The sequence below is a fragment of the Pelodiscus sinensis genome, chromosome 3, assembly GCF_049634645.1.
Source record: "Pelodiscus sinensis isolate JC-2024 chromosome 3, ASM4963464v1, whole genome shotgun sequence".
NCBI lineage: Eukaryota > Metazoa > Chordata > Testudines > Trionychidae > Pelodiscus > Pelodiscus sinensis.
The window spans coordinates 21,847,940-21,861,223 of NC_134713.1; the positions used below are offsets into that span (position 1 = coordinate 21,847,940).

At 41.8% G+C, this 13,284-nt stretch overlaps 1 protein-coding gene and 1 long non-coding RNA gene across 16 annotated transcripts in view; one reads left to right on the top strand and one right to left on the bottom strand.

The window, feature by feature from the left end:
* The window catches only part of CYRIA (CYFIP related Rac1 interactor A), a 78,800-nt gene that overhangs the window by 13,037 nt on the left and 52,479 nt on the right, over positions 1–13,284 (top strand). For 8 of the 14 annotated variants that reach the window (XM_075923457.1, XM_075923465.1, XM_075923466.1 and 5 more), the window contains one exon: positions 4,460–4,599. The exons of 4 other annotated variants lie outside the window; for them this stretch is intronic. The gene's annotated coding sequence lies outside the window, so the exon portion shown is untranslated. The remainder of the gene's footprint in view (positions 1–4,459; positions 4,600–13,284) is intronic. 2 more of the 14 variants (XM_075923462.1, XM_075923468.1) reach the window with 1 other exon arrangement.
* Positions 433–8,792, bottom strand: LOC142827765 (uncharacterized). 2 transcript variants are annotated; one of them, XR_012902505.1, is made up of 3 exons: positions 8,655–8,792; positions 8,185–8,300; positions 433–568 (listed from the first exon to the last, which is right to left on the bottom strand). It is a non-coding gene; the product is annotated as an uncharacterized LOC142827765 (long non-coding RNA). The 2 variants fall into 2 exon arrangements; XR_012902504.1 differs by having other exon boundaries at positions 8,185–8,304; positions 8,655–8,787.

The window sequence follows — 13,284 nt, forward strand, 5'->3', positions numbered from 1 at the left end:
GTCCGGAGTCTCTTCTGGTGTTGGAAGCAATCCAGGGTGATTAGAATTAAGGAATCATGTGTGCAGATACAATTGAAGTGGGCACATTAGTTGTATTTTATTATTAAACAGAGATCGAGAGTTCTCAGGTTTCTATGATAAAATGCACTTAAAATTCCAGATATTCCCCATAGTGCCAAAATGTGGAAAGACTGTTGTCTTTGATCACTGAAATACATGGGTTGATATGCACCAGCAGAGGATCAAGATCTTTATATTTTATTATCTAACAAAATATTGCAAATCTGTAGTTAAAAATATGATTAAATGTAGCAAGGAACTGCTTGAGTATCCCTCTGGCACACCTGGAAACTTAAGATACGGTTTGCCTTGGTAAAATTTCAGTATTGTTTAACTCAGCAATGTCTCCAGAAATGGAATTGCAGCAACCCTCGCACAAAAGAGTATTATGAGAAGCTTCACAAACTTTCCATTGATGCTGTGGGGTAAGCTATGGCAAGTTTATCTTCAAACTTCTCAACCTGCTGTGGGGAAATTCTAGCCACATTTAGGAAGCAAGAAGTGATATCTGTGGGGAAAAAAAACAATACTCGTATTAAAAACACATTGAGGGACTCAATATTATGCAAGGGGTCTCTTCGGGGCATGTTTTGTGTACAGCCTTTTGAGAGAGCTTTCTAGAATTAAAATCTTCTAGTCAAAGAGCTAAACTTTTTAAACTTTATAATAATGTTAATAGATTTTTTTATCATGCGCAAAGGATACATACCCTGGTTCAAGTCCAAATTTATTCCCATTTGCCTACTTGCTTTGTAGTGGGGATGTTAAATGTTCAATAATTGTGTAACCACACCAAATCTTATTGGTTAGTGATGGCTGCTGGCTCGCTCCCAGAAACAAATGCATTCCTGTGGACAGAGGCTGGTCTACAGCATCAGCCCCTATCTGTGGGGGGGCCCTAGCTCCCCATGGACAGAGGCTGCTCCAGCATCCTGTATGCCACCTTAGGCTTATCGGTTAATTATTTAAATGACTAATTGCTAACATCCCTACTTTGTAATTAACTAAAATAATGGCACCAACACACAAACATAACGTGTAAATGTGGTTGTTGCTACTGTTTCCACTGCAGAATCTCCCTGCTTCTTGGGGGATGCTCTTATCGCTTTTTATTCTGCTAAATTTAAGACCACTGGACAAACTTAACCTGAGAGAAGACTTCTAACCATGCAGGGTTTATCCACTTTCGTCTTACGTAATAATTAATACATATCTGGTGTGGACAAATCCTTACCTTATTGAAACCATAAACTCATATTATTGCAACATAGATTAAGGGCATCTGTACTTTTCTTAAATCAAAATCCAGAACATGTAACTTCATTTTAGACTATGAAACTTGGTACCTTAAGTAATGAATATCTGAGATTTGAGGTAATTTTATACAGTAAACTTCTGATAATACGGCACCTTTAGGACCCAGGAGATGCCAGATTATCAGATATGTCGGCCTATACGAAGGGGGGGCTAAGAGGGGTCTGGGGTGGAGTGGAGCGATGTGCCCCTTGGCGCTGTGGGACCAACCCGGAAGCACCCCAGCTGCTCTGCCCCAGGTGTCCCCAAGTCAGCTGCTGCTGAAACTGACCAGCGGCTGACTCCGGGAAGCCCGGGGCAGAGTACCCCAGCTGCTCTGCCCCGGGCTTCCCGAAGGCAGCTGCTGGTCAGAGTAGCTGGGGGTTCTGCTGGGTTGGTCCCGCAGCGCTGAGGGGCAATGCTATGGGACCAACCCAGCAGCACCCCAGCTGCTCTGCCCCTGGGTTCCCTGAGTCAGCTGCTGGTCAGTTTCAGCAGCGGCTGAATCAGGGAAGCCGGGGGCAGAGCAGCTCCAATTGTCCGGCTGCCTGGAGCACTTCTGGGTTTCAGATGGTTCCGGACCATCAGGAGTGCTGGACCATTGGATGCCGGACCACTGGTGTTTTACTGTAGTGACCTTGTTTAGAATCTGGTGTGTTCTTTATATTGCATACTATCTTATCTAATCATTCTGTTTTACCTGTGGTCTATAACGGTCAAATTTTGCAGTCCTATGTTGAATCTACTTTGCTTAGCTCTGTACATGTAATTACTTCAGTATTTATGTACTATTTAAGAAATGATGAAGCCATATGATCAGTATTAAACAGCAGGAAACTGTTAGAGGGCACTGCCTTAAATTAAACTGTGGGCAGAGTAAGACTGCTCAATAATCCCTGATTTACACTAGGAAGTTACTTAGAGAAATAACTCCCGTTATTTTGAAATAACAAGCAGAGCATTCAAACTACCAAGCTCATTATTTCAAAATAATAACTCCTGCTTTCCACGTGGAGTAACACTATTTCAAAAGTTATTTTGAAATAGCGGTAGTATTTTTTGTTTTAATCTAGAACCCTGCAAACATGTGGGTATCCAATGCAGATATCCATGGATCAATTTTATGGCTGCAGATAGAAATTTTGTATTGGTACAGGACTCTATAGAAATATGACAGTCTTTTCAGAGAGTTTCTCAACTTGAGCAGTTCTACCAGTCATCTCTAATCAAACAGGAACTATTTTTTAAAATGCTAAACCATTTTTCCTTCAGACTTTGAAAACAAAATTCACCTTCAGGCATAGCTATTGCATGAAAAATTTCAGAGAATGAAAATGTGAGGTTAGATTGGAAACAGTTATTTTAGATCCTATAATAATTGTATCTATAGAAGTTCATCTCTGGGATTTCAAGAGCCAAATTTTATTCCAGTTATTTATTTGCCTCTAAGCTTGCTCAGCAAAGGAAATAGTAAACCTGGATTCAGAGTGGAGAGAACTCTATTTTCTACAGCCATGTTAGAAGTATTGTGGTTATGGGTGAGCTGGTATTTTAATTCCAAGCTTTCATGTTGTACCTAGTACAACAGACTTCCGATAATCTGGCACCTTTGGGACCCAGGGGGTGCCGGATTATTGGATATGCTGGAGTATCAGTATGGAAGGCTGTGACAGGTATGGGGGTGGGAGGAAGGTTGGGTGGGGAACGGCGTGGCGTGGGGCGAACTGGGTGCTCGTGAAGGGCAGCGCTGCGGGACCAACCTGGCAGCACCCCAGCTGCTCTGCCCCAAGGTTTCCCCAAGTCCACGGCTGGTCAGTTTCAACAGCGGCAGACTTGGAGAAGCCGTGGGGCAGAACAGCTGAGGTGCTGCCGAGCAGCGAGGTGAGGAGTGGGGCTGCGGGACCAACCCGGTAGCACACCAGCTGCTCTGCTCTGCACTGCTTCCCCAGGTCCGCAGCTGATCAGTTTCAGCAGCGGCAGCAGCGGACTTGGGGAAGCAGCTCCAATTGTCTGGCTGGCCGGAGCACTTCAGGGTTCCAGTTGGTGCCGATCTATTGGGAGTGCCAGACCACTGGATGCCGGACAATGGGAGTTTTATTGTAACATTTTTAAAGGTGATTTCACTTGTGATCTTGATAAAGCATGAGCCTTCAAAATTAACATCATAAGAAAAAAAACAACAACCAAAAACCTGTGCAGCCATTCTTGAGTTTGAATATGGAACAAGTGGTGGATTTTTAGTCATAAGAAAGTGATAATGGTATACTACAAATTACCTTTGTTTTCCCCCTGTATTTACATGTTTTTAAAGCTTTGGTAACTTTCTGAATGTATAAGAATTTGATCTCCGAAATCCTCCAGCATGCAAAGGATTTTGGGAAAAACAGTTCCAGTTTATGTAAATATTTTTGTTTTAAATGCACATAGGAATTATGACAAGCAGCTAAATTTTACAAGACGCATGTCTCATGCATTTTCCATAACTTAGTTGAATTTTTAAGGGTACGTCTAGACTACATGCCATTTAAATAATTGCCGCTTCATTTAAATTTACATGGCTCAGCACGATAGTCTGGACGCTCCCCTGCCGACATCAAAGGTATTTGTCGACCACCCAGGTATGCCTCATCCCAGGAGGCATACCTGGGTGGTCGACAAATACCTTTGATGTCGGCAGGGGAGCGTCCAGACTATCGCGCTGAGCCGACAAACAGCTGATCAGCTGGTTGTCTGCTCAGCGCGGCAGCCATGTAAATTTAAATGAAGCGGTGATTATTTAAATTGCCGCTTCTTTTTACTATGTCCAGTACCCTAATCTGTCGCCAGAGGCATGTAGTCTAGACGTACCCTAAGATAATGCACATGCCTCAGCTACATAAAAACCACCTGCACCAATTTTGGCAGCAATTCATCACCTTAATCCCAACTACCTTATTGAGTCAATTAAAAAATAATTGAACATTTTCATGAATAAAAATCCAAACTAAATATTTCTAAAAAAAATCAGATCTGCTACAACTTTTAAAATTGTTATTCTATTTTAACAAAGTTCCAAATTTCACTTAAAAAATGAGAACAGGCTTAACCTAACTTGTTTTCTTTTAAGCTAGAGAAGTCTTATCTGCAAAGTTGAAAGAAAGGAAAAGCACAGTGATCCTGTGTGGTTTTTTGTGACAGACGGATGCTGAGCCTCTAACTCCACGGTTCCAGATTATTGAATCTGAACTAGAAATACTACTTTACTAGGTAAGAAATTGCTCTGTGTGTGCTGTATAAGTCTTCCTCTTCACAGTGTTTAAATGAGTATTTACAGTATTATGAAAGGTAGTATTATGTAGGATTGTAGAGTATTTTTAGTTTAATGTGTTTGGCTTTGCTGGATGTACCTGCATTTCTCAAATGATGAATATAGTGTCCTCACTGTCATGAGACAGCAGTAATATGCTCTGATTGAGATGACTTGTTGAGTTGAAGTGTTAGAGCATGTCTATATGAAGAATTAATGTTTGGCAAGCTGGGGTGTAAATGTGCAGCACTACACTTTGATAGGTACTAAGCAGTCACGTGGGCTTTTTTTCTGTGCTCTAGATTAAGGTCCCTAATGTGCTTTGTTGTACTGCAGTTTGAAATAGCTGGCAGTCAAAGTATACTATGGAATTTAGAGCACTGCACAGCTACAGTCCACCTTGCTATTCACTAAGTTGCTGTATAGATAATCTCTTGATTTCCCTCCAAGAAAAGACTTCTGAGGCATCATGAGCGAGAAGGAGCCTGATCTGAAGGACTCCACAGATTCCATGGTACTCCACAGATTCCAGAAGGATGACTTTCTCCTATCACACTTATCTATGGGGGAAAGCCTTGCTATTACTCTACTGATGCCCATCCCTGTGGAGAATACAAACTCGAGAGAAATATAATGGTTCTTTTAGCACTATTAACAGTGTACAAGTTCTTGATAAGAAATATTCTAGATCTTCCTGGCAGCATGCCACAGAACTGTTCTGACCAGATCTCACTTAGATGAGCTGCTCTTCACTAGTTCTTCTTAGCTTGTTTGAAAACTTTGGTAGATGTTGGTGTTTGCCGTGGACTGTCCCTCAGATAATAACTTTTGTCAGTCATAAACGGAGGGACAAATTTTGTTGGCATAGTGTTTGTGGGACAAGGATCATTAGCAGAGGTCATCTTGGGGCTAATGGTTCCTAGCAGAAAGAGAGAGCCTTTAGATGTGTGGAAAAGAATCTTTAGGATAGCTCTTTCTCACTCTGTCAACAGGGCATCTCTTGTGCATTATCCAGCATGTCATGGCATGAGCATGAAACATCAAAAGAAAAATCAGTCTCAATTAATCACGCTAGAAGTCTGTGTCACTGAGGATGTCAGGAAACAGATATGGTTCAGTCACACTCACATAAACTCAGAGAACTCTATGCTAATATTATAGATGTGATATAAAAGAAACAGAATAGAACCATCAGCAGAATTAAAGATTCACTTTAAGTCCTGTTGTGTGTAAAATGACATAACCAAGTCCATAGATAAATACACCCTGAGATGTAATCAGTTCATCATAGAGAGATCCCTCCTAAAAACATCTTCTGCAGTTTAATAGAAAACAATCACTGGTATATTTCTACAGGATTTTTTTAAGTTTAAAGAACATAAACATTAGAAAGAGTATAGAGCATTGCCCTTAGTTACATTCCAGGACTCTTGAAGAATGAGAGGGAATGACGGTTGAGTAGCAGTGCATGTGTTGCTGTCACTTTTACAGACAGGAGCCGAAGGCCTGTGCATCCAGAAAGTCACTGTTCTTAACTGAATGGGGGAGAGGAAATTGAATGAACCAGTGAGTGAACAGCTGCAGCTGTAGGGGTGTCTGTAGGATTGAGAAAATGAGAGAAGAGGAAGGGTTTAATTAAGGCAAAGGAAAGAGAGATCTTTGGGGAGGGGGAGTGAAACGGGGAGGAGAAGGAAGAGGATAAGAACAAAATGATCTAAGAGGAGAGGATACAGGTGTGTGACGGAAGAAGAAAAGAGAAGCGGGTCTAACATAGAAGAGCATCTGATCTCTAATAAAAATGGGTTGAAGATAGGAAGGGGTAACGAGGAATAACAAGCATAATATCTAGTTAATTATGGGTGTTTTAAAGTTTATTAAATAAAAAGTCAATAACATTACAACCAAATACGACAGTTGTCTTTATTTTGTTAAATATCGGGGTTATGGCTTATAAGGGCTGTTGTGGTACAGTTATTTTTTCCAGCAAGTTCTCCTGGAAAGTAGAAAGCCTTCAATGAGACTTACTTGCCAGTGGACAAAGTTCTCCTGCTGGGTGTCAGAGTGGGGCATCTCTCCTTTACATCCTTCCGTGCAATTGGTATTGACTACTTACTGAACTTCAAGAACAGTGGTCTAGCACACTCCTCTGTCAAGTTGTGCTTTGCTTTCATCTATGCTTTCCACTAGGATGTTAAGAAGCCTGTAATTTGTTAATTGAGTAGTTGACAAAAACTTCGTTGAAAGTACATTGAAAGTACTCAGTTCTGGATCCCTGCTGCGGTAGTTTCTGGGACCTGGCACAAGCCTGGACTGAGCCAGCCTGTCGGACAGCCTGTTAGTGTTCCCGACCACTATGGCCAGAACCTGTCTCAGGCTCGTGGTACACTTGTCAGCCTGTACTAAGGTAGTTCACTTTACCAGATTGCATTGAGGTCTCTGCAGGCCTTGTTGGCTCAAGTTTACAAACTGGGTTGTCGCCACTTAGAGTAGTCACCTTAGCTCCACTGGTGCTCAACTCTCTCCAGTGGTGGTTAAACCAAGCCACTGGGTGCACTGGGGTTCTGTTCTGTGCACTCAAACTCTCGCTAACATTGGTCATGGATGTCTCCATTGGGCTGGGGAGCCCATCTGGCTGAACTCAGAACACAGGACCTGTGGTCACCAGCAGAAATTTCCCTGCATATCAACATCAAGGAGCTATAGGTGGTGCGTTTGGCCTGCAAAACTTCTGAGCAGCCCTGTGGCAGGTGTTTTCTCATTTGGACAGATATCACTCTGTTTTCTATCCTTGCGCGGGTTGAATTTTCTTATGTGCACTACCAATATTGAGGGTGCGTGGATGTGCACCACCAATACAAACAAAACCAGATAATTTTAAGCAGTTCATAAGTGTGTGGAAGGCAGTATATTAAAACAAGGGATATTTAATACTGAGCAATGCATAAAATATTTAATATGAAATTAAATACAAAAGAAAATTAACACTCCGTTGGAGTACATGTATCAACTTTTCTAACAGCTCAAGCTAATACATGCTACTCCTGATTCATAAGAGCCAGAACTCTACCAAAAAGCAAAGATCTGGCCTTAATGCAATATAGTATACCATGTATTAATTAGTAACACAGATTTTTTAAAAAAATCGTTAAGTTCAGAGTTTTAGATATCGGTAACACTCCAAAAACATTCTGTTAACAGAATCTTTTTCTTCCTTATCTTAAGCCATTAACACCTTATGCAAACTTTGTTTGAAATTCAATCATGCAAATGTCCCGGCATGCACCATTTCCCTTCCAGCCTGCTCCCCCACTCAACCCAGTCAGACAGCTAGTCAAACACCCCTGCCTCCGTCTCACTGCACAGATGCCAGCACCCACCTACCCTCTCTTTCCCCAACCTGCCCTATGTAGTCAGCCCCTTATCTCCATTCTAGCTCCTTTGCTATGCACTCATTCAGCATTGGCTCAGGCCTTCTGAGCTGTGTTCCTTGCTCCTGTCCTTATCCAAGACATTTGTAGAGCAGCTACCTGGTCTTCAGTACATACTTTTAGGTCTTATTGTATAATTCAGCATAAAGCAAGAGAAGACACGGCTGAGCAGTATTGCAGTCAGCAGATCGGTGAGCTCCAACTCCTCTTCAGTATAATGGCTTGGGAGCCGCCTGACTTGGAATAAACATGAACAATCACTCGAAGAAAAAATGGTTATGTACATTTTATAATGGCTATTCTTTGATATGTGTTGCTCATGTCCATTCCAATATCCCTCCCCCTGTGTTGGCGAATTCTGGAAAGAAGAAATTGGGGGGAGGGGGCCGCGAGGCTTGGCAGAGGACTATATATACCACCACATTGAATCAGCACCGCTCTAGGGATCTCCACAGCTGATCTGTGTACACTGCTATGGGAAAACCTTCTGATGACTGTGCACAGAGCTCATACGTGTGACTTGGAATGGACAGGAGCAATACATCTCAAAGAACAATAGTTACAAAAGGTATGTAACTGTTTTTCACCTGTTCTGTAACGTGTTCTTCAAGCTGTGGTGTTTATCATGTCCATTCCATGATCTGCCTTCCTTCCCCACTGTGACTCATTACTGTTACTGGAACTCCTTGGGTGCTATTTCAATAAAAATATATAATAAATAGCTTTCAGGTTACACATCCCGCCTAGCTGCTGTCACATGTTCTATGAGCATTGTGACATATGTGAATGTTAAGGAGTTGTAACACATGACAAGGAATTACAATTACTTGCAGGAGGGATTTTGTTAAAAGGTTTGTTTTTTTAGAAAATAGGCAGATTTAGAATTTTATATTCTGTGCTGGGTGGTTCCACAGCCAAATGCCCAAACTGGAGAATACCTTTGTGCTAGCCTTGACTGATACTCTCAAGGGACTATCTCAGAGCACATGAATGGGGAGGTGTTCTCTGAAGCTTTTTGTGACCAACCTATTAATGGGTCAACATATGAGTAGGGTTTTCAGAATCATGTTCATGATTTAGGGGCACACGTTCCATTGGCTTTTTTTTTTTTTTTTTCAAGCTGTAAGATCAGGGCTTTGAACGAAAGCAAACTGAGAGGCCATAAGAAGTGAGCGTAGTGTTAATTTTTTCACAGCATTCATGTTAATATGTTCTAAAAACACTTGTTTTTGTGGTGTCCATGTCCATTAACATAACTCATTGACGTCTTCCTCAAGCACAAACAAAAAACAGGACTATGTAGCACTTTAAAGACTAACAAGATGGTTTATTAGGTGATAAGCTTTTGTGGGCCAGACCCACTTCTATTTGATCTGAGGAAGTGAGTCTGGCCCACGAAAGCTTATCACCTAATAAACCATCTTTTTAGTCTTTAAAGTGCTACATAGTCCTGTTTTTTGTTTCAGCTACACCAGACTAACACGGCTACATTTCTATCGCTATTCCTCAAGCACAGTACTTCCTGAAATTAAAGGTCAGAACTGAAAGAGAGCAACAAGCCATCTGTCTCTTTCACTTTCCATCTGGAGCAAAGAAACATTTATAAAGAGCTCTTTAATTAATTGATGTGAAAAATTGGATATGGATTCGATCATGTGTACCAAATGTATAAGGTAGGTGGGTGCAGAAAATAGATTGCTGGCCAGGTGTGAGCTCTGCTGTGCTTACACAAATCAAGAATTTTTTTTTTAAAAGAACAGAATGGCTTCACTCTTGCAAGTGCGTAAGCATGCAAATTAGACTATACATGTGCACAAAGCTCATGCTTATGTGCTTGCAATATTTGGGCCTAAATAAGGAAGTCATTATTTAATCCACAAGCCACATCCAAGACTGAAATTGTGCTCTTGTATGTACTGATGAAAATTCTCTGCTGCCTTATGTAGTCATTTACTGTTGTGTGAAATGGACATAGAATACTGCTTAGTTTTGTTGGCAGTGTTTAGTGCGTAATGGCACTCACTCTTCACAGGTGTAAGTAACTACACAAAGGAAATCAGGCCCATTTGAAAGCTAAGTTTATTCTACTGAGCTAGCACTTTGCCTTAAACGCTCTGAATGCATATGAGTCAATCAGAAAATACTTTTTGTGCATTAATAATCTAAATAGCATTTTGAAAACCTACCCTTGAGCAGTAATTTAAGTGTTTTTATTCAAGAATTATGGTATAAATACAGTAATTCCTCATTAACACGTGCCCGCTTAACACGTTTTTGTGATAGCACGATTTTTTTTGGGGGGGAGTGTTTTTTGAACTACATGACCGTCCCCGGAATAACACGATTTTCCCCAGTCGGTCCATCACCAGTGGCTGTGCTGGGCTTCCCCTGCCTCCCTGCAAAGTGGCAGAAGGTTTGCCTGTCGCTGTGCCGTTCCCCACTGACTCCCCCTCGCTGGACGCCTCGCCCCCTCTCCTCTGCCCCTGCTTGCAGGCCAGTGCCTGGGTTTCCCCAGCCGGCCCGTTGCTGGCGGCTGTGCAGGGCTTCCTCCACTTCCCTGCAAAGCGGCGGAGGGTTCGCCGCTCGCCGCGCCATTCCCTGGCAACACCCCCCCCCCCCCTGCCGGATGCGGTGCGGGTCCCGGCAGACCTGTCACGGGGCATACTCCCAATCTAATCTCTCTCTCTCTCTCTCTCTCTCTCTCTCTCTCTCCCCTCTCCTCCCCTTACCCAGAGCCAAACACCTCCCCTCCCTGCTGTAACCCAGTCCCCTTTCTCCCCCAGCCTTCTGTCCCAGTCGCCACAGACACCACCACTTGAAACGCAACCCCCACCTTTTCCATTATTTTCAATGGGAAAATTGACCCCGCATAACATGTTTTCACTTAATACGATCATTTTCTGAAACATATCTATACTGTTAAATGAGGAATTACTGTAGCACCTTTGAAAGTGTTGAGTAGACCCAATTAACCTACACTAGGTACATAACTTTTAGGTAATAACTTTTAGAAATACTAGTGCCAAAATCTTCAGACAGGCCATCTAAATAGCTGGCATGATTTTTAGAACTCGTACACACAACTTGAAATAATTTGAGTTGTGAATTTTCAGCACTTCTGAAAAATCAGCCACTCTTACAGATGCCTTGGTATGAATCTAGGTGTCTAAATTTGAGGTATCCTTGAATAAAAATATTATACAGTCCTTGGTCAAACACTCTGCTTCCATTGTATTAATGTTACACTGATTCAGACTTGAATTTCCATGGCTGGATTTTTAGGAGTATGTTCTTCTAAGTAATCCTAATGAGTATCCCGTTTCCTGCCCCTCACTAACGCAACTCTGAGGGAATCCAAGCCTTTGCTGCTCTGGATTCCTGAGGTGTTTTAAAAAAAAAAAAAAAGTCTCCACCTCCAAGGGAAAAAAAACAAAACTAGATTCTAGTCACTGCCCTGTTTACAGGGTTTCTAGGAATACTTTCAGGATACAGAATTTATGTGAGACCCCCTCTTTGGGAGTGCAGAAACTTGCCTTCTTTTCCTTCTGTGTGCAGCAGCAAACAGATTCCTCACCACTTAAACAATTCAATGCAAAAGGTAGGAAACGTCATTTACAGTTCAGCTGTCACGGGCACACAGTAGTAGAGAATCAGTTAATTTATCTGGGCAAAGTTACATCTCTAACACACTTATGATCTTTTACTTTATTATTCAGTACTTAGGAGAGTGCAGACGATAGAAAACAAACACTGTACTTGTGTCCCACACCACTCCAGGGAATTCTTTGGTCTGTAGCAAGCTGTCCAGATTTGCTTCTGAGATTGTGCTTGGCTCATAGCTGGCACATGCTGGATTGCTTTTCCTTTGGGCCATTTTTCTTCAGTCCACCTGTGCAAGCAAATCAGTTTCTGCCTTCCTAAAAACTTTCCCTTCCCTCCCTGAATTACTTGACAATCTTGCCAGCTTTCCCACATGACAAACCCTGTGAGATGATTTTGTTGTCCAGATGACCTCCCCCGGCTATGCTTCTTCTTCTGGGTAGGAATGAGTCTTCTCGCTAGATTTCCAGTAGTGAGGTACTTAGCTACCCTTTGTCAGTCGTGTATCTCTACATATTGGGTCTCAGTCCAATGGGGAGGCAAACAGGTAACAGACAGTGGAAAAAACTGTACATTTGAAATGGAGCCTCATGCAGAAACATAGTTCATAATTTATAAATTGTACTGATTTCCAAGTTATCACAGCATGATATGACATTTCTGTTTTGCATCTTTCTCATGATGGCAAAAGTGTCTAGTCACAAAATAATGTATTTACAATTGTGTGGACTGAACGAAGAACCTGGTGGTGTAAGGTTAATAAACTTGAAATCTGTTAAGTGGAATAATTCTTTAATCTTTGACATTAATACATGAAATTAATTATACAAAATATTATTGTTCCGCCTAGGGGGTACCTCTTTTACATTAGGGGCCACTGACCCACAGAAAAATCAGTTGTGGGCTGCACACAAGTGAGAAGAAAAAACACCCCAAAAACCTCTCACTGACATGGCCCCCAACTGAGGAGGAGGAATACACTCCCCTTATTTCTTTTGCACACCAAAAGCTTGGCCGGAGGAGTGGGGGGGGGGGAGCGTTGATGTTGTTTGCTCTAGCCCAGTAGCGGGGGGAGGGAAGGCTGTAGTGCTAGTGCAGGCTTCCCAGTGCTGGGGGACTCAGAGCTTTGGGAGCTGGATCCAGGCAAGCTGTGGGACACATCCAGCCCCTGGGTCTGAGGTTCCCCATCCCTGGTCTATATAAATTATCATTGTATTGCTATAGTCATGTAAAATATGCCACTTAGTGGATAACTGCTATCACTACAGCCTCTTTTGCAGAATTAAATTACAGTAATTTATGGCTCCTTAATACTGTCGTGTTCTATCTAAAAATAAAATAAAAAATGAAAAAGTGCCATCTTTATCATAAGACTACACAAGTCCAACATGTATTAATGTTCTTTGCTTACACATTGCTTAAATAAAGTGGAGTCAAAAGTGCAGATAATTACTTTTTACAGAATTTGAAATACATTTGTATGAAATGCCTTAGAAAAGTAGAGTAGAGGTTTTGTTAAGATAAAAGATGCAAAGGACTATGTACAAAATGTCTATTTTATACCAGCTATCTTAAGAAAATACAACACATCTTGGTGCCTGCTCAGCACTTCAATGT